A 25,556-nucleotide genomic window follows, 5' to 3' on the forward strand; every position below is an offset into this window, starting at 1 on the left:
TAATAATTGTATATCCTGAACTGAAAATTGTTACCATTTTTCCATAGCTTTTAAATTTTCATTCACTTTTAAAGTATTCTGTTTTCTTCCAGTTTTATTGAGATATAATTAACATACAGCTAAGATGTACAGCATAAAGTTTTGACTTACATACATCATGAAATGATTACTACCATATGTTTAGTGAACATCCATCATCTCATACAGATACAAAAGAAAAGAGAAAGACAAAAATATTTTTCCTTGTGATGAGAACACTTAGGGTTTACTCCCTTAAACACTGTCATATATAATGGGCATCAGTGTTAATTATATTGATCATGTTGTACACTGCATCTGTAGTACTTATTTATCTTATAAATGGAAGTCTGTATCTTTTGACTGCCTTCATCCAATTCCCCCTCCTCCCATATTCTTGAATATCTGTTTAATAAAAAAAATAGTAAATGGGGAAACACTTATAACAAAATTAAAAGATCATTGTCATTAATAATAATAAGTACATCAGCACATTTGTTATAATATAGAGGTGAGCAGAGTGATCAAATGCTCAGATTCTGGAGGAAGAGAGACTAATTCAAAGCCTTTCCTACCATTTACTAGCTGTGAGATGCTGAGTATGTTTTCAGATTCTCTTTGCCTCTCTTTCCTCATCTACAAAACTGGCATAATAAGAGTTGCAAATTTATAGATTTGTTGGGAAGATCAAAGAAGAGAATAGGTATTGTTGTTGTACTTATTATTATGGTAATCAAACATGTTAAAATACAGTTATTCATTTTCTAACAGGTCTCTGTTTCCTTAAAAATGAGCTAAGGTAATTTGATACTGGTAGAATAATCATCATCACTTTGACAAGCATAAAAATTCAAGTCAAAAGCATTTTTAAAAAACTTTTAGTTCAAGGTGAGTGGACCAAGGACAGATGAGTCATACATTTCCTGGCCTGGAAACTCAGTGAAAGCCCCAGATCTGGTGTCCCACTGAGTACCACACCCATATTGGCACTTGATAAATGTTTGATTAAAGGACCAAACTATTTTGCATTTCAAACATTTACCTCTAGAACTTTGTATTCTTTCATTTCAGCTATAGACACTTATTTCTACCCTCTGCATACGTATTAAGTTTCAAAATGCAAGAATTGGCAGTAGGTAGTTCATGAATGGTATTATCAAAACTCTCTAAAGGACATCTAAATATAAGAGAGAATTTCAACATATGAAAAACCCATGCAAAGCCATATGGATGAATTTAAATTATGGGGAACATGGACAACCAAGTTTTCCTGTAAAATGAAAATTAATCAGGTTAATATTTACAATTTGTAGGTTATTATTAAAGATTATATATAAGATATATGATATTACGGTCCTTTTCTACTCCAGCTGTTTGTGTTTTAAAGGAAAATATAATTCTCCCATAAGCTGAGTTTCCAATAAATTTTAAACTGATGGGAAATTCTAGGACTGAGGAAAGTAGCTAGCCCAGGTTATGGTCAAGTAAGTTGTTTTCAGTTTACTTCTTGATAACTTCAAGATGAGAGCTTTCTTCAATTTGTTCATTAAAGGAAAGTAACTGTATGTGGTTATTTTGTGTTGGGATATGGGCCTAGCTAGGTAGATGACAGTTATTCATGGAGCTGACTTTCCATGGCTGCTTCCCCTGTGCCCCACGCTGAAATCCCTCACAGCAAGGCTGACAGACAAGCTGGGTCTTTTTGGACGTTTTTGAGTGAGGAATCAACCGCTGCTGATTGCTAGTCAGAACTAATTAGTTCAGTGGAGGGTTTTTTGTGTGTGTGTGTGTGTGTGGTACGCGGGCCTCTCACTATTGTGGCCTCTCCCGTTGCGGAGCACAGGCTCTGGACGCGCAGGCTCAGCGGCCATGGCTCACGGGCCCAGCCGCTCCGCGGCATGTGCGATCTTCCCGGACCGGGGCACAAACCCTTGTCCCCTGCATCGGCAGGCGGACTCTCAACCACTGCGCCACGAGGGAAGCCCCAGTGGAGGCTTTTTTAAGCATTTAAAAGAATCTGTTGAATTAAACTAAAAACACTAGAACCCTGATTTTACCCAAGTTAAGCAATTTTTATTACTTTAAACCTTCATAAAGTAATGTATTATAAGTATTTTTCTGCTGTTTATTGTAACAGACCAGAAGCTCAGCCACATCCAGACTGAGTAACTTAAAAAACTGAAAATCTGGCAGTTATTTTTAATTGCTAGGTTCAGGGTAAAGCAATTTAAAATGACTAGAGATTCCATTTTTTTCTCCAGTACCTTAGTTTGGAACTGAGTCAAGTAATTCTCTACTGTGGTAATCTAAATTCTAAGCCAATTTACAAATGGAACATTTTAAGAATCATAGATGAAGAAAAGACCATTAAAATAAATAAAAATGGATGTAGAAGAATATTAGAGTCTAACTGTTCTGGACTGGGAACAAGGACATAGTTATATTTTTTAACATGATGTAGATGGAGAAAAGTCTTCTGTAAACTCTGATCTGCACTGGTAGAACCATACTCTGAGAATCACATTCATTTATAGGTGCTGTAATTTATGAGGGTCTTTGCCAATCTGAAGCACATTAAAAGAAGAACAGGTTGGATCATTAAAGAGATTCAAAATGCTTTACATGTAAAATAACTGATATGACTGGAGCTATTTAGAAAAGAAAAGAGAAGATCAAGAAAGCAATTACAACTGTTTTAAAAGTTCCTGAGTAACTGTGATGTACAATAGCGATGCTTGTCAATTTCTGTGGAAAAAGTGGATTAAACTAAGACCAAAGAATGAATGTGACCAAAGGGTGTATTTGTCATTCATTTGAGAAATCTGTCAATTTAATCTACCTATTTAACCTATCAATTAAATGTAGACAAATGTAGTTAAAATTAGAGCTCTCCATCACCAAAATTACACTTGGAAAGCCTAGAAGATTAAATTTTAGGGAAGCTGTGAGGAAGATATATTCATCAAGCAGAATGTTAGATCGGGTACATTATAAAGTCATAACTTGCCTGGTGTAAGAGATATAAATTGAGATGCAGAAGCCAGAAATTCAATTTCCTTTCTCTTTGTATAGTAATTTTATATCTAGTGTTTTCCACAAACTAATGTATGCAACCCTTTTCTCTAAATTCAAAACCAGATCTGAAATGGAATCTAATATTAAAACAATTGTCCCCTATTTCTTGTTATTGCTTCATATTCCTCCATCAAGAATATCAACTTCAACTTAACGACATGCCTGACCAAAGACTAAAAGAACTCCTTTATAGAAAACAGCCCTTCTTAAATATTTCCACTTGAAATAAGCCCAGTACCACAGACAAGTCCATATGGAGCCAGGTCTTGAGATACAGTTTGAAATGCCCACTGGAAGTAGGAAATTTCTTTGAAGTGTCACTGTGGGCCTTTAAAATGCTTTTGAATGTTTTATTCTAATGAAGTTGTTAAACATGTTATGTAATGTTTCCCCAAAACTGACTGAGTAAAATTAATGCTTTAGAAAAATGTGTCACATCTTTTCCAGAACTTGGCATATCTACACATGCAGGCAAACATTCCACGGTTTGGGAAGGGCAACATGAAAATGTCAGATAGGTATCATGGGAAATCTAGACTTTTATTTTAAGTTATAATACAATTATTCACACACAAATGAATTATTACCATGTTTCAAAATAACTATAATCAAAACAATCTTGGGCTTCCCTGGTGGCGCAGTGGTTGAGAGTCCGCCTGCCGATGCAGGGGACACAGGTTCGTGCCCCGGTCCGGGAAGATCCCACATGCCGCGGAGCGGCTGGGCCCGTGAGCCATGGCCGCTGAGCCTGCGCGTCCAGAGCCTGTGCTCCGCAACGGGAGAGGCCACAACAGTGAGAGGCCCACGTACCGCAAAAACAAACAAACAAACAAACAATCTTTATACAAGCTACTAAAGACAAATGAAAAAATATATAACTGTGGGAGAGCTATAAATATGAAAGAATATTTGCTAGGTATTTTTCCCCCAAGAGCAATATTTTAAACTAATTTCTATGAAGTGGTCTAAACCATTTATTTTCATTTAGAAAATGTAAAGCACTTCCATTCCAATTACTTTAATTTAGTGTAAAAGCTTTCTAAAATCGAGTCATTATAGCTTGGACCATTGGTCTAAAGAGCTTCTTGAAGATTTGAAATGAAAAGTAAGACTATGACAAATATGTTTCATTAACGCTAGTGCCTGAGCAACCAAGTTTAAGATGTGCTTCCAATAAAAATGGGTAGGTAGTAGAAGTGACAGAGCGCTCCATCCAGAGACTTGAACCCTAAAGCTACTTCATCCTCATTACCCTTAAATATTAGAGAATAATCACTGAATTGGGAAATGGAAAACTACTGAGAGGTCCATGACTCTGGTTCCCAAATACAGTGTAGGAAGTGCGGGGAGGGGGGTCAGCCATGAAGAGTTTCGCACTGTCTTGTTTAACAAATTTTTCTTAATCCACCATAAAGGTTTAAGAGTGGGATTGACATGATGGATTTTTTTTATTTTAGAGAAATTAACTGACTAGACATTGTAAATGAGAATATGGGGATAGGATTAGAGAGAGATAATATGGAAGTTTTAGGTAAACAACAATGAAAACTTAAACTAGAGAAGGAACATATAGAATAGAAATATTATTTACAAGATATGAAGTGAACACAAGTGAAAAGATCTGGTAGTCAGTTTGATGTAGGGAGGTCGAAGAGATGAAGAAACCCAGACAAACCCCTGGATGGTTAGAATAACTGTGTGAAAGAGGTGCCAGTTTTTGAGATGGTTACTAAAGGGAAAAAGAGCAGAGAACCATTTTGCAGAGAAGGGAGAGTAAACAAGCAGTGCACTGTGTATGCACTTGTTGAATTGGAGGTACGTATTGCATATGTTGGATATTTTGCTTTTCACAACTTTGTCCTCCCAGATCCAACCATGAGAACACAGAGAGGTTCAAAGAAATGTACTGTGTCAGGTAGTCCATCCAATTCAAAATAATCTGCTCATTGGCTTTATTCTCGAATAGAAATGTGTCTCAAAATATGGTTCGGGGCCTTTGGGGAACATATATTCACTCGCATGGGAGGGTTATCTTGATTCTTTAGGCCAATTTGAGATATGGGTTTTAATTCTATACCACTTAGGGTTGAAAGTACTTTACTTCTTTCTGATACTAAATATAAGTTTTGTAATAATTTTGCGCAGTAACATATTTGTGCCTAAATGTACATTCTCAGGCTTAACTCTCCACCTGTGAATCAGACTTTTTATCTTAACAAGGTTACCTTTGACGAAGCATTTCTCTAGGCCCAAATTAAGTTACAACAAATAATTGGCATTAAATAGACAGTGTCCTATGAACAGCTTATAGTTGTTAGATATATAATGTAAAATATAACTTAAAATGATCCATATGTTTGTGAATTTTAAATCGGTTCAAAATAATTGGTGGAGGAAAAAGGAAATTGAGGTGGAAATTTAAAATGCTTAAGAGTGGTTAATTATAATACTACTATATACTTTAGGGATCAGCAAAAAATATTTGGCAAAAATATGTAGCCTTTAATGCTTATATTAGAAAAATAAAAGGTGGAAAATTGATTGTAATATTTAACTGAAGATGTTATAGACAGAGAAGCAGAATAAACTCAGGAAAATTAGATGGAGGGGAGTATTATAGATAGACATGGAAATAAATGGAAAAAAGGGAAATATGTGATAAAGAACATTTAGAAAGCAAGGATAGTTTTTTATAAATACTGATAAAATAGATAAATATATGGCCAAATTGATTCAGTACATAGAGAATGATAATTAAATATAGTATTATGAAATAAAAAGGAACAAAATTTCAAATGCAAAAGAGTTACCATTTGTATCTCTGTCTTACCAATGAGAATATTCAGGCTTAGCAATCCATCTTGCCCTCAGGGATACAGCTTATCAGTAGTTCTAAAATGTGAGTCTGATTCCAGAGTCAGTACATTTAAATTTTATACAATACACCACCCCCCTTACTGTGGCAAACAAAACAAAAAATGCAGCTTATTAGTCCTCTGAACTGTATTTACACAGCTCACCCTTTCATACCTCGAGTATTTTTCAACTAACCTTCTATCAGCTTTGTTATTTTTTCTCAAGATTGCTTTGGCTATTCAAGGTCTTTTGTGGTTTCATAGAAATTTTAGGATTATTTGTTCTAGTTCTTTGAAAAGTGCCATGGGTATTTTGATAGGGATTGCATTAACTATGTAGATTATTTTGGGTAGTATGGACATTTTAACAATATTAATTCTTCCAATCCATGAACACAGGCTATTTTTCCATTTATTTGTATTTTCTTCATCAATCTTTTCTAGTTTTCAGAGTATAGATCTTTCACCTCTTTTGATTATATTTATTCCTGGGTATTTTATGCTTTTCGATGCAATTGTAAATGGGATTATTTTCTTGATTTCTCTTTCTGATAGTTCATTATTAATGTATAGAAATGCAACAGATTTCTGTACATTAATCTTGTATCCTGCAACTTTACTGAATTCATTTAATAGATCTAATAGTTTTTTGGTGGAGTCTTTAGGGTTTTCCACATATAGTATTATTTCATCTGCACATAGAGGGAATGTACCTCAACGTAATAAAGGCCATTTAGGACAAACCCACAGCTAACATCATGCTCAATGGTAACAAGCTGAAGCTTTTCCTGTGAGATCAGGAACAAGACAACAATGTCCACTCTTATCACTTCCATTTAGCATAGTATTGGAAGTATTAGCCACAGCAGTCAGACAAGAAAAAGAAACAAAACACATCCAAAGTGGAAGGGAAGGAATAAAACTTTCATTATTTGCAGTAGACTAGCCAAAATTTGATCAATTAATTGTTTTATAAAGATCACAGCATAATTTAATAGGGATAAGATTTTTGTTTTTGTTTTTTTGTTTTTTGTTTTTTTGGGTTTTTTGCGGTATGCGGGCCTCTCAATGGTGTGGCCTCTCCCGTCGTGGAGCACAGGCTCTGGACACGCAGGCTCAGTGGCCATGGCTCACAGGCCTAGCCACTCCGTGGCATGTGGGATCTTCCCGGATTGGGGCACGAACCCATGTCCCCTGCATCGGCAGGCGGACTCTCAACCACTGCCCCACCTGGGAAGCCCAGGGATAAGATTTTTTTTAAGATACTAGAAAAACTGGATATCTCTATAGAAAAAAGAAGAACCTTAACCCCTGACTCACACCGTATGAGAATTAACTGAAAATGTTTTATAGACCTAAATGTAAAAACTAAAACCATAAGACTTTTTAGAAAGAACATGGGAAAAATTCCTCACAACTTTAGACTGGGCAAAGATTTCTCAGGTCACAAAAAAACACTAAACACAAAAGAAATGTTGATATACGAACTTTAACAAAATTTAAAATGTTTGCCCTCTAAAATGACACAATGAAGAGAATAAAAAGATAGTCTCACACTGTGAGAAACTGCTGGCTACAGTGTATCTGAAAAAATATGAATATTAATATGTACTCCTACAAATCATAATAATAAAAAAATCTATCAATAGTAAACGGGCAGAGGACCTGAACTGATGCTTCATACTGCCAATATTCACATGAAAAGTTACACAACGTGAATCATCAGCGAAACACAAGTTTAAACCACAGTGAGATAAAAATTTATTCACGTTGATTGATTTGCGTATATTGAAGAATGCTTGCATCCCTGGGATAAATCCCACTTGATCATGGTGTATGATCTTTTCAATGCACTGTTGGATTCTGTTTGCTAGTATTTTGTTCAGGATTTTTGCTTTAATGTTCATCAGTGATATTGGTCTATAATACTCTTTTTTTGTATTATCTTTTTCTGGTTTTGGTATCAGGGTGATGGTGGCTTCGTAGAATGAATTTGGGAGTGTTGCTTCCTCTGCAAATTTTTGGAAGAGTTTGAGAAGGATCAGTGTTAGCTCTTCTCTAAATGTTTGATAGAACTCGCCTGTGAAGCCATCGGGTCCTGGACTTTTGTTTGATGGAAGATTTTTAATTACGGTTTCAATTTCATTACTTGTGATAGGTCTGTTTATATTTTCTAATTCTTCCTGGTTCAGTCTTGGAAAATTGTACCTTTCCGAGAATTTGTCCATTTCTCCGTGGTTGTTCATTTTATTGGCATATAGTTGTTTGTAGTAGTTTCTTATAATCCTTTGTATTTCTGCAGTGTCACTTGTGATTTCTTCTTTTTCATTTCTAATTTTATTGATTTGCATCCTCTCCTTTTTCTTGATGAGTCTGGCTAAGGGTTTATCAATTTTGTTTATCTTCTCAAAGAACCAACTTTTAGTTTTATTGATCTTTGTTACTGTTTTCTTCATTTCTATTTCATTTATTTCTGCTCTGATCTTTATGATTTCTTTCCTTCTACTGACTTTGGGTTTTCTTTGGTCTTCTTTCTTTAGTTGTTTTACGGGTAGGGTAAGATTGTTTATTTGAGATTTTTCTTGTTTCTTGAGGTGAGACTGAATCGCTATAAACTTCCCTCTGAGAAATGCTTTTGCTGTGGCCCATAGGTTTGGGGTCATCATGTTTTCGTTGTCATTTGTTTCTATGTATTTTTAAATTTCTTCTTTGATTTCTTCAAGATATCTTGGTTATTTAGTAGTAAACTGTTTAGCCTCCATGTATTTGTGTTTTTTACAGTTTTTTTCCTGTAATTAATTTCCAATCTCATAGCGTTGTGGTCAGAAAAGATGCTTGATTTCAATTTTCTTAAATTTTCCGAGGCTTGATTTGTGACCCAGGATGGGATGTATCCTGGAGCATGTTCCGTGTGCACTTGAGAAGAAAGTGGGTTCTGCCACCTCTGAGTGGAATATTCTATAAATATCAATTAAATATATCTGGTCTCTTGTGTCATTTAAAGCTGTGTTTCCTTATTTATTTTCTGTTTGGATGATCTGTCCATTGGTGTAAGTGGGGTGTTAAAGTCCCCTACTATTATTGTGTTACTGTCAATTTCTCCTTTCACGGTTGTTAGCATTTGCCTTATGTATTGAGGTGCTTCTACGTTGGGTGCATAAACATTTATAATTGTTATATCTTCTTCCTGGATTGATCCTTTGATCATTATGTAGCATCCCTCGTTATCTCTTGTAAAAGTCTGTATTCTAAAGTCTATATTATCTGATATGTGTATTGCTACTCCAGCTTTCTTTTGATTTCCATTTGTATGGAATATCTTTTTCCATCCCTTCACTTTCAGTCTGTATGTGTCCCTAGGTCTGAAGTGGGTCTCTTCTAGACAGCGTATATATGGGTCTTGTTTTTGTATCCATTCAGCCAGTCTGTGTCTTTAGGTTGGGGCATTTAATCCATTTACATTCAAGGTTATTATTGGTATCTATGTTCCTGTTACCATTTTATTAATTGTTTTGGGTTTGTTTTTGTGGGTCTTTTTCTCCTCTTGTGTTTCCCACCTTGAGAAGTTTCTTTAGCATTTGTTGTAAAGCTGGTTTGGTGGTGCTGAATTCTCTTCGCTTTTGCTGGTCTGAAAAGCTTTTGATTTCTCCATCTAATCTGAATGAGATTCTTGCTGGATAGAGTAATCTTGTCTGTAGGTTTTTCTCTTTCATCACTTTAAATATATCCTGCCACTCCCTTCTGGCCTGCAGAGTTTCTGCTGAAAAATCAGCTGATAACCTTATGGGGATTCTTCTGTGTGTTATTTTTTGTTTTTACCTTGCTGCTTTTAATATTTTTTCTTTGAACTTAATTTTTGTTAGTTTGATTAGTATGTGTCTTGGTGTGTTTTTCCTAGGGTTTATCCTGTATGGGACTCTCTGTGCTTCCTGGACTTGGACTCTCTGTGCTTTCCTTTCCCATGTTAGGGAAGTTTTCAACTATAATCTCTTCAAATATTTTCTCAGACCCTTTCTTTTTCTCTTCTTCTTTTGGAACCCTTTTAATTAGAATGCTGGTGTGTTTAGTGTTGTCCCAGAGGTCTCTGAGACGGTCTTCAATTCTTTTTTCTTTATTCTGCTACTTGGCAGTTTTTCCATCATTTTGTCTTCCAGCTCCCTTATTTGTTCTTCTGCCTCAGTTATTCTGTTTTTGATTCCTTCTAGTCTATTTTTCATTTAAGTTATTGTACTGTTCTCTGTTTGTTTGTTCTTTAGTTCTTCTAGATTTTTGTTAAACATTTCTTGTATTTTCTCAATCCATGTCTCCATTCTATTTCTGAGATTGTGGATCATCTGTACTATCATTACTCTGAATTCTTTTTCAGGTAGATTGCCTATTTCTTCTTCATTTATTTGGTCTTGTAGGATTTTACCTTGCTCCTTCATCTGTGACATATTTTTTTGCCGTCTCTCTTTTTTTTCTTCTTTTTTTTTTTTTTATATGAGGGGGATTGTGTTCCTGTCTTACTGGTTGTTTGGCCTGAGGCTACCAACACTGGAGTTTGTAGCCTATTGGGTAGAGCTGGATCTTGGTGCTGAGATGACGACCTCTGTGAGACCTCACCCTGATGAATAGTCCTTGGGGTCTGAGGTTCTCTGTTAGTCCAGTGGTTCAGACTCAGAGCTCCCACTGCAGGAGCTTCCACCCGACCCCCAGCTTGAGAACCAAGATCCTGCAAGCCACATAGGGTGGCAAAAGAAAAAAAAAAAAAAGAGAACAATAGCAAAGTAATAAAATTAGGCTAGGAAACTAACAGATATGTTAGAAAGAATATAAAAATAAAAATATAGATGAATCAACAACCGGAAGGTGCATCAGTACCACAATAGTAAAAAAAGAGGAGGAGGGGGAAAAAAAAAGGGGGGGGAAAGGCCTTGGCTGTGGAGGGCAGGGCCTAAGCAAGGGCGAGGTTTGGGTGGTGGGCGGAGCCTATGCTTAGGACCCACAAGGCTGGCAAAGGCCCTGGGGGCTGTGTGGGGTGGGGCTTAGGCTCAAGGAAGAGAAGGGGCTCAGGCGTGTCCCCCACTCGCCTGGTCTCAGAGGGCGGGGGACCTCACCTTGGAGCCCAGCAGGCTTCCTGGGCTCGAGTGGGTGGGGCAAACGCCCTCCTGTCCTCTCCGCTCCTGCTCCTCCTGTCTAGGAGTGTTCCTCCCGCCTGCCTCTCCTGATCTCTGCGGCCTCCCTCCTATGACCCCAGGACCAATGGGAGGGAAGGGGTGTGGGCCAGAGGGCAGGGGACTGGCCTGGGAACTCAGCAGGCTCACGTGCCCAAGTGGGCGGGGCAATTGCCCACCGCTCCTCCCGCAGGGCCCCTCCCCCAGCCTCTCCTGATCTCCCTGGCCTCAAGGGTCCCATCCTGTCTGGCCTCCACTTCTCCTCCCCCTCAGTCCCCCTACCTCCTACCGGTTCACTCTGTGGTTCCTCCCGTCTCCTGGGGTGTCAGGGTGTTCTCCCAGAAGCTGCAGGCGTCCTAATTGTGGGGAGATGCTAACTCCTCATCTTCTCACACCGCCATCTTGACTCCGCCTCCTAGTTAAATTTATTCCTCGGTAATTTTTGGATGCAATTGTAAATGGGATTGTTTTCTTAATTTCTATTTGAGGGCACATTATTAGTGTATAGAAAGACAACTGATTTTTTTGTGTATTGATTTTGTACCCTGCAGCTTTACTGAATTCATTTATTAGTTCTAAGAGTTTTTTGGTGGTTGGATGTGGAAAACTAGAAATCATATCCCACTGATTCTACTACATCCAGGTCATCCACAGCACCCAGGACATAGTGGCTCCTAATATAATCTTCCCACCGTGCCTCTTAATAACGTGTGGACTCCTGCAAGAGTGAGTAGCATTACCCCTTTGGGTGAACTGGATCTAGTTAAGGCTTGGCCTCCATAATGAAGTTTGATGTCTTCCGTGCTTTTTTTGGAATGGTTTTGCATGGTTCTTTTGAAAAGTAATTTATTTTCCAGTAATTTCAAGTGTATAAAAAAAATTTAAGAAGCAGTACAAAGTACTCACGTTTGCCACCTCACATAAAATACTCCAGTGTGTTTTATGCAATCCTGGGATACTCTCCCAGGGAACCAGCACATGAACCTGAAAAGTGGAAATTTCATGGTTCTACCTTGTAATCCTATCCACAGACCCACTTCAACTTTCGTCATTGCCTCAACTGTACGGAAATGTCTTTTCCCATTCTGATCCAGTTTTCTTTTTCTGAAACTGTTACTGAGACTTTCCCTCATTTTTTTTCTTTTCTTTTTTTGGCTTTATGGCATGTGGGATCTTAGTCCCCCGGACCAGGGATTGAACCCACGCACCCTGCATTGGAGGCGTGGAGTCTTAACAACTGGACCACCAGGCATTTTCAAAACCTTTGTGGATTTAAAGCACACAAGATGATTATGAACTGAGTGGCCTTTGCAGTATGACTTCTTTGACTTAGATTGTTTTCAGTGTTTATCCATGTTGTAACATGTATCTTCAGTGCTTCATTTTTTTCATTGTGATTAAAAAGACATAACACTGACCATTTTGAACCGTTTTGAGTATACAGTTCTGTGGCATTAACTACATTCACGTTGTTGTACAAATGGTCTCAGCATCCACCTCCAGAACTTATTTTCCCCATGGGACATTATGTATCAATTTCTCTACATTTTTGCCAACATTTGTTATTTTAGGTTCTCTTGATTATAGGCCTTATAGTGTTTGTGGAGGGGTATGGCATTATGGTATTACTGTGCATTTCCATCGTGACTAACGATGTTTAACATCTCTTCCTGTGCTCGTTGACCATTTGTATATCTTATCTGGGGAAGGGTCTCTTCAAGTCCTTTTTCCATTAAAAAAAATTGGGTTGTTTGCGGGGGCCTGCAGCTCTGCCGCCCAAGCCGGGTCCCGCCAAGCGCTCCTGCTGGCGGCCTTGGTCTCGGTGAGTCCAGCCTGGAGCGGTCTCCACGCCGCAGGGGCCCGCACGCTGGGGCATCGCTAGCTGCCTTGCAGGGGCGCCGCTTCCTCCCTCGCGCTCGCAGGAGAGGAGACGCCCGGCCCCAGGCACCCGTGCCGGAGTGCTGAGACTGTGCTGTGCGCGCAGACGCTGCGGGGCAGGGCGGGTGTTGCTCGGCATTGGCTGCGGGCAGCGGCAGTCTCCGCGCCTCTCCCAGAAGCGCGCCTCCCGGCCGGGGCGCACCTGGTGCAGGGCGTCCTCGAGGCTCCTTGTCGTCCGCCTCCCCCCGCGAGCCGGCGCGGGTCTAGGGAGCCAGTGTGCGGCGGCTGGGAACGACAACTCCCGTGGGTCCCTGGCACCGCAGCGGCATCGGAGCGCGGAGCCGAGGGCCGCAGACTGCAGGTAAGGGGACAGGGGCTCGGTGGGGGTGGGGGGAGGAGGGAATCACGAATCACACCTGAGCTGTTTGGTACAGTCGCGGAGCCCCCTAACCTGGAGGCCGCAGGAAGGGCTTGCCTTTGAGTAAAGGCTTTGAGGACATGCCCGAGCCTACCCTCTCCAATTTTACAAAACATCTGCTGGTGTAAAGCTCACTCCCGCGCGGTTTTCCCAAGCAGCCAAGTGCCCCAGTCTTTGCAAGCAGAACCGGAGAGGGGCTGGTTGCCCTGAGAGACTTGCCCTTGGCCTATGGCAAGTCCAAGGGATTTATCCTGCATGGTGATTTCACCTGCTGGGACTACTCCAAACCCCAGCCCACACTCTGGCGAGCTGGGCCAGCCCTGCTTCCTGCAGTTCTCCAGCCCTGGCAGGCCCTTGGCCTCCTGCTGGGATGGGAAAGGGAAGGGTCCTAGAATTGCACCTTAGAAACTAGCCAGGGGGCATGGATTTAAAAACATGGTAGTCACCCAGGCAGCAGAGAAGGGAGAAGGGCACCTTGCTGCCCTTTCAGTGTGGAATTGGTGGCGCTCCTGCTGAGAGAGCCCTTTCCATGGGGACCCCATGCAGTATGTATGGTGTCTTGGAACTGGATAATTAGAACTTGTATAATTTTCAAATTATGCGGTCCTTTAAAAACAAAACCCCTAGAACCTCTAAGTGTTCTATAAATTGAGGTCTAAAAATTGAAGGTCTGTTTTGCTTCCACTGTGACATTATATTAAGAAATGTACATTTATTGAGGAAAGAGTCAGAATACGGAAGGAAACAACTCAGAGGTACCACTGCAGTTTGGCAAAGGCCATGGGAGTTAATTTGTCAATGCTGCTGGCTTTCAGTAGCCTGCAGCCATTCTCCTCCTGCGGCTGAGCGGGTATAAAGGTCTACTGGGTTGCTCTACTCTTCTTTTGTAGAAATCCAGCTCAGAGCCATATGTTGATGTGTAAGAATTTCCCATATTAGGTTCCCAGGCAAATCCTGGAGGGCCAGGGGGATTCCTGCCTTCATTATACCTGTCTGTTTGACTGAAAACCAGCAATGACATATTTTTCTTTACATCTGGTTTTTGGTCTATCATCCAGAACTTGGAGTAGCTATTTCCCCTCTTCCTCAATAGGCTCGGGTTCCTGGAATGAATTATAGTCAGATGCCCCCCGTGTTTTTACAGATGAGGAAACTGAAACCCAGAAAGGGTGGAAGAGTGCCCGAGGGAGAATGGGCGAGCCTGCCAGGAACCCTGATTCCTGGGTTTTTAATTCCTAAACAGCACGGTTATTAATTGGCAAGTGATGACATTGAGGATAAACTACTGGTGAAAATGTAAAAGCCTTTTGTTAAGAATGTGCCCACCAGATATTTTCACTGCATTCCCAACACCTGGGAGGGTGCTGGGTACAGGGCAGATGTTTAATAGATTTATTGAAGAAGTTCAATTTCATATAATTATATCAATGGAAGAGTCAATAACACTATGAGGTGTATTGGAACAGTGGTCCTCACACTTTGGTACTTCACAGATGAGTAAAAAAAAAAGAAAACTGTTTTAATAAGGCGGACTGTAACAGAATTCCTAAGTTTTAATTTTATCCCACAGGGGTATTTTTAAAATAATAAAACAAATCTCACCCATCATCTACAAGTCTGTTGGAGGTCTCTTGGGGACCTTGCACAAGGGAGTTTCTATCCTGTGTGACACCCCTGCTTCAGCATCTCCCCAAGCCAGCAACCTGGGACAGCTGAATACACCTGAAGTTCCTTCCTTTAGTTGACCCTTTCCTCTTCTAAACAGCTCCAGCCTGCTTACTCTTCCTCTTCCCCCCACAAAACTACCTGCTGGGCTTCCCTGAATATGACTACCAGCCTCCATCCCTCATTTCCCTTCCCGATCCTGAGTCCCTTCTCTTAACTGGATTTCCCTGTTTTCCATTTAGGCACCTTTGCCCTTGCCCAGAGGACTTTTGCCCTGTAGACTCATGTGATTGTTGTGTCTCTTTGGAGTCCCTTGTAATTCCCTATATATGTTAGGGTAAGCTTGTGTATTTCTTCCCAAAGGCCTTTTGGAATTCACATTGAATCTGTAGGTTGCGTATCTTCACATTTATTTAGGATTTCTTTCAGCAATGCTTTGTAAGTGCCAGTCTTGCATCCTAATTAAATCGATTCCAAAGTATTTTAATAATGTTGACATTATTGAAAAGGGAATTGTTTAGTTAAATTCCTTTTCAGATTATTAATTGTGAGTGTATACAAATACAACTAGGTAATCATTTATTTTTCCAGTTTGGACACCTGGTTAGTTATTTTAAACTTCTGGTTACAGCCCAGCACTGCATGATTAGGTTGCTTAGTTAATTCTTGCTTTGGCTCCTGTTTTCATTTAAAATTTCTCCTTGTGGGTTTTTTTTTTCTTTGTATTTCTTTACTTTTTCATACTTCAAGATTATCCTGGCTTATATATTTAGTGTCTCAATCATAGTTTCAGTCATTTCTTCAAAGAGCCCCTGGTGCTTTTTATTAGATAATGATGTTCAAAACATACATGTGGGAGCTAAATATGCTCAGCTGACAATATGTGGAAATATATACATGTATTCCAGCCTGTGCGTATACATATAAAGATTTCTATGTGGTAAAATATCTGTAAACATATTAGGCTAAAGATAATTTATGCTGATGTCTCCAACCTGATCCATTACGCCATGGAGATTGTAAACTTCTCCCTTTGTTTTTAACTTCACACTCCAGTGGTACTAAACCTGGCTTCCACCATTTGTCATTTATTGAATTCAGTGCTTGTTACTTTTGATTGCTGGTACAGTAGTTTCAGTACTGTTACCTACTTCTCCTATGGGAAAGAACTTGAGTCCACTGTTTATGTATGGTATATATTGCCTTTGGCCTGCAGATTCTGTTCATTTCCAGGGTTGACTTAGGTCAGCCATTTTGTCCCCATCACCAACAGTGAGTTTTTTCCATACATTTCTAAGTTGTTACATTCTCTGTTCCATCCTATGACATCCCCATTTCATAAATAACTAAATTTGAATAGGTTATGATTTACTTGTTGGGGTCTAAAAATCTTTGGGTTTAGACAAATGCATAGTGGCAGGTATTCATCACTAAAGTATCATGTGGAATAAATATTTAACCCACTACCTCATAACCTGTTTATTAACTCTGTTTTGCCTTTTCCGGAATGTTGTGTAAGTGGGGTCCTATCATGTATAGAACTTCAGACTGCATTCTTTCCCTTAGCAATATAAATGTAAGATTCATCCATGATTTTTGTATGGTTTGATGGTTCATTCCTTTATATTTCTGAGTACTATTCCATTGCATGTGTATGGGAGGAAAAATAGTTTTCCCTCTACACTTCTTTGTTTCTCCTTGAGATTGCCCCCCCCCCCATAATGAAACACAGAAGAACTGGAGAAAAACAAGTAGATGTTTAATAGCACGCAGACCTCCTGTATACTTGGAAGATACCTAGGAAAACTGAGTCACTCCCTGAAATGGACCAAGCAAGTAACTTAAATGCTATCTTCAGCTAAAAACAAAAGAAAGATGTTAGGGGAGGGGGGGGGAAGCCAGTTGGGAGGTTATGAGGCAAAGCACAGTAAACAAGGGTATGGGTATTATGCAGATTTACATCCAGGCCTTCTCCATTGACATGCTTTTCTTGAGACTTAGTCACCCTTCAATTCCTGGTACAGGGAGGAAGACATCCTTATAACTGGAGATTTCCCTCATAAATGCACATTTACTTCCTAGAAGGGCATTTTCAAACATTCTCCTGGGTCTGCTGTTTTCTAAATTAATCAGTCCAAAATAATCCTTATGTTAAACAGGCATATCTTGGGGTGGCATATTCTTCTCCCCTTGACATTTATGTGGCCTAATCTGATTATGAATTCATCTACAGAAGGACATCCTGATATCTTTAATTTTTTAAGCCATTTTGAGTAGAGCTGTTGTGCATTATTTTATGCTAGTTTTTGTTTGAACAGTTTTTCGAAACAGTTGTCGAAATACAAGAGGTACGCTTATTGTATCCTAAGATGAGACTGTTTAGCTTTGGAAAAAACTGCCAAACTATCTTCCAAAGTTGGCTGTACACGCGTTCCACCAGGATCTTGAGTATGTTTTTGTATGGTTTATTTACTATCAGTATACCCTCTTTGGCCAGGTGTCTATTTCGATCTTTACCAGTTATTAATGGGGTTGTTTGCTCTAGAGTTCTTGGTATAATTTTGCTACAAATCCTTTATTAGATGCATGTTTTGAAGATATTTTCTCCTGGTTTGTGGTTTGTCTTTTGATTTTCTGAATAAGGTCCTTCACAGAGTAGAAATATATAATTTTTTAAAGTCCATGTTATTAATTTATTTTCAAAAATTTTGTAGATTGCCTTTTAGTGTTATGTTTATTAAAAGTCATCACCAGACCCTTGACTTGCCTGGTGGCACAGTGGTTAAGAATCCACCTGCCAATGCAGGGGACATGGGTTCTATCCCTTGCCCAGAAAGATCCCACATGCCACGGAGCAGCTAAGCCCATGCGCCACAACTACTGAGCCTGCGCTTTAGAGCCAGCGAGTCACAACTACTGAGCCCATGCACCGCAACTACCGAAGCCCACGTGCTCTGGGGCCCGTGCTCTACAAAAAGAGAAGCCACCACAGTGAGAAACCTATGCACTGCAACAAAGAGTATCCCCCACTCGCCACAACTTGAGAAAGCCCACGTGCAGCTTCTCACGCTGCACCCAACGCAGCCAAAGGAAGAAAAAGATAAAACAAAACAACTCATCACCAGACCCAAGGTCATGTAGACATTCTTTTGTTTTCTTGTAAAATTTTATAGTTTTGTCATTTGTCTATGGACAATTCTGAGTGAATTTTGGTGTCAGTTGTAAAGTTTGTATCTATGTTCATTGCATTCCATATGGTTTCTGAGAGGAGCTTTGTCTCCTTGGGATGCGTCATGGCTCAGGCTTCTGGATAGTGGGGCTGCGTCCATGCCGACAGGAGCTGGGTTGAGTCAGTACCCACCAGCAAGGAGGCCCTGCAAGAGGGAAAAATGAGGACAAAGTAGAGAGAAGTTTCCTGTGTGCAGCTGAGTGCTGAGGGGGCAGGTCCGTCCTCAGAGGACTCAGGAAGGAAAGAGCTTGATGTGGAAAATTGGATTTTTAGTTTTGTGTGTCAATGATGACCAGTGATGTTCTTTGGCATATGGTGTCCAGTTTTCCTGGCACTGGTTGAGGCGCCTGTCCTTTCCTCTTTGTGTGTCCTTGCCCTGATTTTCATGAATTAACTGACCACATACATGTGAGGTTATTTCTGGGCTCTCTCTTCTGTTCCCTTAGTCCATGTGTCTGTGTTTGTTCCATCTCCACACTGCTGTGGTTACTACAGCTCCGTGATATAGTTTGAAGTCAGGGAGGGAGATGCCTCCAGCCGTGTTCTTTTTCAGAATCTCTTGTCTGTTCAGGGTCCTTAGTTGTTCCATACTAATGCTAGGGTTGTTGTTTCTATTTCTATGAAAAATGCCATTGGATGTTATACTGTGATTGCAGTGAATTTGTTGATGGCTTTGGTTGGAATAGACATTTTATTAAGGCATTCTTCCAATGCATGAACACGGAATATTTTCCTGTTTATTTGTGTTTTCTTCAATTTCTTTATCAACGCTTTATAGTTTTCTAAGTACCGGTCTTTCATGTCCTTGGTTAAATTAGTTCCTAGATATTTTATTCTTTTTGATGCAATTGTAAATGGGATTGTTTTCTTAATTTTTCTTTCTGATGGTTCATTATTAGTGTATAGAAACACTACTGATTTTTGTATATTGATTTCATATTCTTCAACTTTACTGAATTTATTTATTTGAACAACTTTTCTGTGAAGTGATGTGGGAAATTGTATTTCTAAAATCTCACTGTTTCTCCTTCACCAGGTCATCCAGAGGACCCAAGACATGGTGGCTACTAATATACTCTTCCCACAGTGCTTCTTAATACCATGTGGACTCCTACAAGGGCAATTAGTATCACAACTTCGGTTGAACTTGGTCTGGGTAAGTCTTGGCCTCTATAACAAAGTTTGATGTCTGTCTTATCTGCTTTTCTGACTTGGTATTGAGATGGTTGTTTTGAAGAGTAATTCACTTTCCAGTAATTTTAAACGCACAGAAAATTTTCAGTAATGGTAAAAAGTACTTGTAAGGTTGGATCTTAACAAACGGCACCGCGAAACAGAGGAAAGCTTCAAGTGAGCTTTATTAGGGAGCGCTCCCGGGTGAGGTTCACTGGTCCGAGAGAAAGGGGCCAGAGAAGTCGCACCCAGGCGAGGGTTGGGCAAGATTTTATAGGGGAAGAAGGGAAAGGGGTGTGGTGAATCTGGGAGGGCGCAGGGTATTCCTTATTTGGTGGTCTCTTCGGGTATCGTGGCAGTATCTGGTGCCAGTTGCATCAGTCTTGGGACCGTTAGTCCCGCCCCTCGTTAGTCCCGCCCCTCGACAGGCGGGAAGGCTGGGCCGGGTGGAAAGTCCCCAGGGCAGTTTCTGGAACTGGGTGGTCCGGAGAGTTTCGGGCTGAAGCAACCTGTGAATCTGATTGCGTTCCCCCTGCCTCGGGCCAGTTGGCCTTACAGTATTCACATTTGCCACTTCACCCAAAATACTCCATGTGTTTTATCCATCATGGGGGCATTCTCCGGAGGGACCAGCACATAACCCTGAAATGAGGAAACCATATTGTTTCCACGTTGTCATTTAATCCACAGGCCCACTTCCACTTTCACCAGTTGTCCCACCTGCAGGAAAATGTCTTTTACTATCCTGATGCAGTTTTCTTTTTTTGGAACCATTACTGAGATTTTTCCTCATTTGGACAACCTTGATGGATTGAAAGCAGACCCGATGAATATGGGAGCTGGGTGGCCTTTTCTGCATGGAATTATTTCACTAATGATCTTTTTTTTTTTTTTGTGGTACGCGGGCCTCTCACTGTTGTGGCCTCTCCCGTTGCGGAGCACAGGCTCTGGACGCGCAGGCCCAGCGACCATGGCTCACGGGCCCAGCCGCTCCGCGGCATGTGGGGTCTTCCCGGACCGGGGCACGAACCCATGTCCCCTGCCTCGGCAGGCGGACTCTCAACCACTGCGCCACCAGGGAAGCCCACTAATGATCTTTTTAATGTTTATTCATGTTGTAACATGTATCAGTACTACTTTATTTTTTTCCAATTGTAATTAAAAATAAAGAACATGACATTTCCCATTTACAAAATTTTAAGTATATAATGTAACTCCCTTCATGTTGTTGTACAAACAAGTTTAATAATGTGTACCTCCTGTGTACATGGGAGAAACCCAGGAAATTGAGTAACACCCTGAAATGGCCCAAGACGTCACCGTAGATACCATCTTCATCTAAAAACAAAAGAAAGGAAGGGTACGGTTGTTGTGCAGATTTAAGTCTTTGCCGTCCCTACTGATAAGGGTTTCCCAAGACTGTCATTCTTCTATTCCTGGTGCAGAGTGGGAGAGTGCCTTTCAAATGGAGATTTCCCTTATCAATGTACATTTGCCTCACAGAAGAGCCATCTCAATTGGGTTTCAGAGCTCCTCATGTGTCTTCTTTAAAAATAATCAGTCACAAATAATCCTTATGCCCAAGAGGTATATTTTGGGGTAGCATTAGCTCCCCTTCGCTTGGATGTATCCCAATTTGCTTGTGCATTCATGTACTGGAGGACATCCTGATATTTTAAAGTTTCTAGCCATTATGAGAAGAGTTGCAGTGCGTAACTGCCTGGTAGTTTTTGTTTGGACACTGTTCTCCAAAGTGGTTGACTAAATACTAGAGGTGTGATGTTGGATCCTCAGGTGAGCCTCCGTAGCTTTTGAAAAAACTGCCAAAGTGTCTTTCAGAGTAGCTGTGTATGTGTTTCATCAGCGGTAAAGGAGACTTCATGTAGTTCCTCACCCTCCATCAATCAGTAGTGTCATTCTTTTTGGAGTTTAGTGATTCTAATAGGTGTGCAGTACTAATTCACTGTTTTAATTTGTAATTCTGTAATGATATGTGATGTGAGCATATTTTAATATGCTTGTTTACTATCTGTATATTTTCTTTGGGCAGGTGTTCAGATCTTTACCCATTTTTAATGGGGTTGTTCTAGAGTTTTTGGTATAATTTGACTACAAATCCTTTATCAGATATGTATTTTGTAAATATATTTCTCTCAGTGTCTGGCTTGTCTTTAGGTTTTCTGAGTAAGGTCTTTCACAGAGTTAAATTTTTAATTTTTTAAAGTCCATGTCATGAATTTTACTTCTTTTTTGAATAGATGTTTAGGCATTTGTTTGTTAAAATTCATCACCAAACCCAAGGTAGGTAGATGTTCTTCTTTGTTTTCTTCTAGAGTGTTTATAGTTTTGCATTTTAAAATTGTCAGTGAACAGTTTTGAGTGAATTTTGGTGTAAGTTGTAAAGTTTCTGTCTACATTCATTTGATTGCATAAGGTTTCCAGTTATTTTTGTATAACTAGTTTTGGAGAAGTCCTGGGATATATGGCTCCATTTCAGGTTGAATTTCCAAATTTCGTGGATTCTGCAGGCTTGCCAGCTGGGAGCATGGCATGCACTGAAGTGAGCTGTTGTGGCCTGCAGTTCCCAGCCAGCCAGCAGGCGGCGCCAAACTCAGCTCTCTGATCCTTGAGGTGTCTGTGTTCCAGTGACGGACTCGGTTCCTTCGGGAACTGGGCTCCTCACCCAGCCGACAGAAGCTCAGCGTCCTCAGGGTCGGCCGTGGGTTCAGCTTCAGGTCAGTGCTGGGTGGAGTCCATGCAGGCAGGAGCCAGACGTCTTCAGGATACCACAGGAGTGAAAGGTGAGGGAAAGTGGGGAGAACCTTCCTGCGAGTGGCTGATGCCAACGGGGGTCCATTTTCAGAGGACCCAGCAGAGGAAGGGCTTGATGTGGAAAACTGTGGAATTTACTAAGTTACTGTTGTTCTTTGGCATGTGGCGTCCAGTGTTGTTGGCACTGTTGGTTGGGAGGACTGTCCTTTCGCTATTTTGTGTTCATGGCTCCTTTGTTGTAAAATAACTGGCCACATACGAATGGGTGTATTTCTGTGCTCTCTATTCCGTTCCCCTGGTTTATGTGCCTATTTTTGTGCCAGTGTCACACTGTTTTGGTTACAGTCGCTCTGTAATATTGTTTGAAGTCAGGGAGCGAGATACGTCTGGCTGTGTTCTCATTTCTCAGGGCTGCTTTTCCTATTTGGGGTTCTCTGTTGTTCCATACAAGTGGTAGGATTGTTTTGTTTCTGTGAAAAATGCCATTTGAATTTGGTAGAGATTGCAATTACTGTGTACACCACTTTGGCGGAATGAGTGTTTAAACAATATTAATACTTCCCACGCATGAGCATGGACTATTTTTGTATTTATTTGTGTCTTAATTTCTTTATCAGTGTTTTATAATTTTCAGTGTGCAGGTCTTTCACACCCGTGGTTAAATGTATTCCTATGTATTTCGCTCTTTTTAATGCTATTGTTACACGGAATTGTTTTCTTAATTTCTCTTTCTGAAACTTTATTAGTATCTAGAAAGTCAACTGATTTTTGTGTATTGCTTTGGTATAGTGTAAACTTAGTAAATGCCTTTATTACTCCTAATAGTTTTTTTTGGTGATTTGAGGTTGAAAACTGGAAAACAAAAATCTCACTATTTCTACCGTATCCAAAGTTGTATGCAGCAGCAAAGACCTAGTGGCTCCTAATAAAATCTTCTCACAGTACCTTATGTGGGCTCTTACAATAGCAATGAGCTTCATCATTTTGGGGGAATTGGATCTGGCTAGGGCTTGGCCCTTATAATGAAGTTTGGTGTCTTTTCTACTTTTCAGGCGTGGTTTTGACATGGTTGTTTGGAAAAGTTATTTCTAGTAATTTCAGAGATACAGGAAACTTGCAGTAGCAGTACAACGTACACTTTATCTCTAAGCTCAGATTCCTCAGTCATCATTGATTTTCCACATCTGCCAATCTAAATGAAAACCTCCAGTGTGTTCGACCTCAAACAGAGACACTCTCCCAGTGGACCACCGCCATATGAGGAATTATTATGGTTTTCACTTTATAATCCCATCCACAGGCCCTGTTCAACTTTCACCACTTGCCCCAACTATATGGAAATGTGGTTTTCTATTCTGATCCAGTTTTCTTTTTCTGGAACTGTTCTTGAGACTTTCCCTTATTTATAAAACCTTGATGGATTTCAAGTGCGTAAATGAATATGATCTGGGTGGTCTTTGCTGTATGGCTTCTTTCTCTTAGGATGTTTTCAATGTTCATTCATGTTGTAGCATGTATCAGTACTTCATTCATGTTTGTCATTGTGATTAAATCCATACAACATAATGTTTACCATTTAAACCACTTTAAGTATATAGTTCTACGACATTAACCACATTTACATCCATTAAACACCAACTCTCTTCAACCCCTGGGAATCCCATTCTACTTTCTTTCTTTGAATTTGACTTATTTGGATATCTCATACTAGTGGAATCGTAGCATGTTTGTGCCTTTTTGGTCTGGTTTGTTTCAGTTAACATAATGACTTTAAGGTTCATCCACATTGTAGCATGTGTCCGAACTACCTTAGTTTTTAAGGCTGAATCATATTCCATTGTGTATATACCACAATTTGTTTATGGAATCATCTATCCATGGACACTTGGATTCCTTCCATCTTTGACCAGTATGAATAGTACTGGTATGAATATGAGTGCACAAATATGTGTTTCAGTCCCTGCTTTCAAACCTTTTGGGTATACACCCTGAAGTGGAATTGACATCTCATATGTTAATTTCATGTTTAAGTTTTTGCTATAATGCCTTCCACAGTGGCTGTACCATTTCACTTTATTTTTTATATAGCAGAAAAACGGAAGTCTTTGAATCTACCCTATTTTGCATATCCATTCATCCACTGATGGACTTTTGAATGGTGTCTACGTTTTGGGCTATTGTGAATAATGTTGCTATGAATATTTGTGTACCAGTTCTTGTTTGAACACCTGGTTTCAGTTCATTGAGGTATATATCTAAGATTGGAGTTGTTGAAATAAATGGTAATTATATTTTCATCTTTTTGAGAAAATGCCACACTATTGTACATATAGTCTGTACCGTTTTCCATTTCCACAAGCAAACCATAAGGGTTCCAATTTCTCAACATTGTTGCTAATATTTTTATTGGTTCTTGATTATAATCATTTGGTGAATGTGACTAAATATTGCATTGCGGTTTTAATTAGTACTTCTATAACAATATAAAGGAAGTATACCTAAGATAATTTTATTAGAACCTCAAACCTCAGGATACTGCTTTGTAGCCATAGTTGTTGCATAACCCAAAACTATTAACAGTCACCCTAAATAAATTTAAAAAACCATTAAGCCCAAAAATCCCTCAAAATTCATTGCAATAATACAACGAGTTCTACCATGGAAATAAATCCAAACCCACTACAAATCTGTGAAGGTTTTGAAGACAAACCTCATAAAACTAACAACAAAAATAGTACTTAAAATACAGTGTATGTCATCATTATTCTTACATGGAATGGAACCATGCCAATGTAATGAAAAATCATCGTTGTTTTTCAACTATAAGAACAGTAATGACCAACATTTGAAAATTCCACACAGTACTCAAAATCATTAACAGTGCATTTATTGATCTACCAGCCCCATCAAATATCTCATCACAATGAAATGCCCATTCTTTGCTTTGTATTTGTTTAATTTTGCAAATCATAACAGGTTTAATTCTAGAAATACACTACACATCAGGTACAATAACTGTCTTCTCATCCATAACTCGTATGTGACGAGATGTAAACAACCTATGAATTATTTGATAGTTTCATGAAAACAGAGCTTCTATATTCTTTAATTTCTTATTTATTCGTGTAGCATGAGGCCTGCATTGTGGATCTTACACCTTCTTAGAAACATGAAACATCAGAATCATATTACTGTTTTATTAATAACCATAGCATTTATAGGTTACCTCTTACCATGAGGCTAAATGTCCTTTTAAGGAGAAACAGTCATTACAAATTTCCTTTTAGCAATTCCTTACACTGGCACTAATGTAGTCA

Source organism: Delphinus delphis, chromosome 6 (assembly GCF_949987515.2).
Source record: "Delphinus delphis chromosome 6, mDelDel1.2, whole genome shotgun sequence".
Classification (NCBI taxonomy): domain Eukaryota; kingdom Metazoa; phylum Chordata; class Mammalia; order Artiodactyla; family Delphinidae; genus Delphinus; species Delphinus delphis.